Source organism: Carassius gibelio, chromosome A17, assembly GCF_023724105.1.
Source record: "Carassius gibelio isolate Cgi1373 ecotype wild population from Czech Republic chromosome A17, carGib1.2-hapl.c, whole genome shotgun sequence".
NCBI lineage: Eukaryota > Metazoa > Chordata > Actinopteri > Cypriniformes > Cyprinidae > Carassius > Carassius gibelio.
In genome coordinates this window covers 7,782,984-7,785,803 of record NC_068387.1, presented here as the reverse complement: position 1 = coordinate 7,785,803, position 2,820 = coordinate 7,782,984, and positions in this window count along the sequence as shown.

Here is a 2,820-nt window from a genome sequence, read left to right as displayed (position 1 = left end):
TTCCCGCAGTGAGAACATGACTCATCTACGAAAGCAACCTCAGCATGCTCGACGCCCAGACAATTGAGGCAGCGATCATGACCATCACCCGTTGCCAGGTAACGACCGCACCCAGAAAGGCATGGGTGAAGCTCTTTTAGAGAAATTTGCTCTTTAGGAAATGCTCTTTTAGTGCTGGGGCGCACAGGGGAATTGGCCGCTTGCAACACGACAGGGGTAGTGCAGCCTGTAGTGTGCAATCCACTCAACACGGGAACGACCGCCGCTGAAGTGCCGTCTCACCAACACACGAAGCTTCCGAGAGCGCGCTGAACTCGTAGTTCACAGCAGACACAGTCGAGCAGTGCCATACTAACGCTCGGCTCCGAAGCGAAAAGCTGGAATGCATTGCACCCGCTGCCTTCTTATACTCACGCAGTGATCAGCGGCAGCTGGATGAAATAATTGCATGCCAATGTGCATTGGCTCGTTTAGTTTACACTCGAAGTAGATTGGTCTATCAAAGCGATATCCCATATTCGTCGGTCACCGACGTGGCGTCGAGAGTGACCGACTGAAAGGGAACCAACTTTCATAAAAAAATACAAATAAAATACAAAATTGCCAAGTTGAATGAACTAAATGAAAGATCGGGTGATACATGGACAGTAAACAATATATTTTTATTTTCAACAACACTTTTTAAGATGAAGCCAACAAATATACTGCCATATTGCACTGCTACTCATGTGATATTGCTAATTTATATCTATTAAAATGAATTTATGCTGAATTTAAATATTTATTTTATTTTAATTTAAAAATATGTACTTCATTATTAGATCCACGCAATTATATTCCAATTATCCCAAGCATGATGTAACACTGAGAGAGATGACGTACGCTCTTCTGTGTCAGCCGTGCTGCCCCGATGCACTGTTTGCTTTCAAACCAAAGCGTAAATACAGGTAAAAAAAAAAAAACATATCCTTGTCGTGCGGCTGGCACAGAAGAGCGTACGCCACCTGTGTGCAGCTCAGATTTGGCAAAATGGCGTTATGCTGATTTGGAGAGACAGAGGAGAGGACTTGTTCAATAAAGTCATTTTGGTTTCTTTGTGTACAAAAAGTATTGTCGTCACTTCATAAAGTACGGTTGAATCACTGATGGCAGATGGACTATTCTGATGTTGCTTTTCATACTTTCCTGGACCTTGACAGTGTAATTTATCTGGTAGTCTATAGCCCCTTTCACACTGCCATTCCGGCAAATACAGGGGTAAAGTGTTCCTGCAATTGTTCCCTGGTCGCTAGATTTTGCACTTTCACACTGCCAGTGATGACCCGGTATATGTGTGTGCTTTCACACACAACCCTTGAAGATCCCGTAACGACACGTGACATCAGCGTGTGACGTGTAATGTACGAGTCGACAACGCTAGGCACGTTATACTTTCATTGAAGCAAGCAAACGATCTCGGCGTCAGCGCAGAAAGTGAGGAACAAACTGATCTCTGCTTCATTACAGTCTTCACATATGTTTTCGTCGCGAACGTTGATCTTCCTTCAAAACAGCCAGTAAAAGAGTCGTGCAATAACTCGCGTCATCACTTTGACATGGAATTAGATCTGGCTTTTGTTCACACAGCGCTCATCCCGGGTCGAACCCCGCAATGTTACTAGGTCCCCGACCCGGGTTCAATTCGGTAATCAATCCCGGGACGTGGTTGCTTTCACACAGAAGGCGACCCGGCAATGTTCCGGAAATATTGCGGGTCCGACGTGCAGTGTGAAAGGGGCTATAGGGACAGTCCGAAGCCTACCAGTTTGCATCCAAAATATCTTAAATTGTGTTCCGAAGACGAACAAAGCTTTTACGGGTCAGACTCTGCTGTTTATTTCTCTGCTGTCAGTATGCACGGTGCTGTCCTCTTTATTAACTAACTGACTAAAACCCAAACCACCAGACATACAGGAAATACATAAATCTCCAAGCAACACACAATCATTGCACTCTAAATGAACAAACTGGTTGACTGAGTAATTTAATCATAAGGATCATGGGGTGGGATAGTGGCAGTGGAAATGACATATTTTGCTTCCAAACTGTGAAATTTACTAAAAGGTGATGACTTTGTACCTACTTATAATTTGTAGGCAAAATATATATTTTTAATGGTTTCTCATTTGCCTGTATGTGTGTTTACCTTGCTTCAGTATACAACCATGTTCCAAACCAGGAAAAAGAAAAAAAGGCCCATATTTATGTCTGTGCTATTTATTTATTTTTCCCCTCATTTATAACATTTGATTTATGACATGCTAATGTCAAACTCCACTAATATACTTTGTGAATCATGCACTGTTTTTGCAGTAAGTTGAATTGCTGTCTTTATTTGAAATCAGTCACTTAAAAGAAGTCAGATGCTTATGTATGCGAGAGCTTTTGGAACAGAACAAAGGCTCCTCTTTTTTCAACCAATGGCTAAACAACAAAGGGGCGTGGCTACAAAATATATGAACTACTAGTGTTTTTTTTTATTTTTATTTTTATTTTTTTATTATTATTAACCAAACATCAGAGAACATTTCACAAAAAAGCTACTCTAAATGGACTCCTTTCTTCTCCTCTTAACATTGCTTTGTCTAAAAGGTATTCAACTTTCACTTGGAATAAGAAACGACTGTGATCCTCGTGGTTTTGAATTAATGTAGATTTCTAATGGACGACATATCCTGTTTTAATTATTATATCTTTGCATTTCCAGCAGATTTCTGTGGCGGTGTTCTGATCACTCAATGGCCGAAGTACATATCCAGTCTTCCAGGTTCCTCAGTTGAA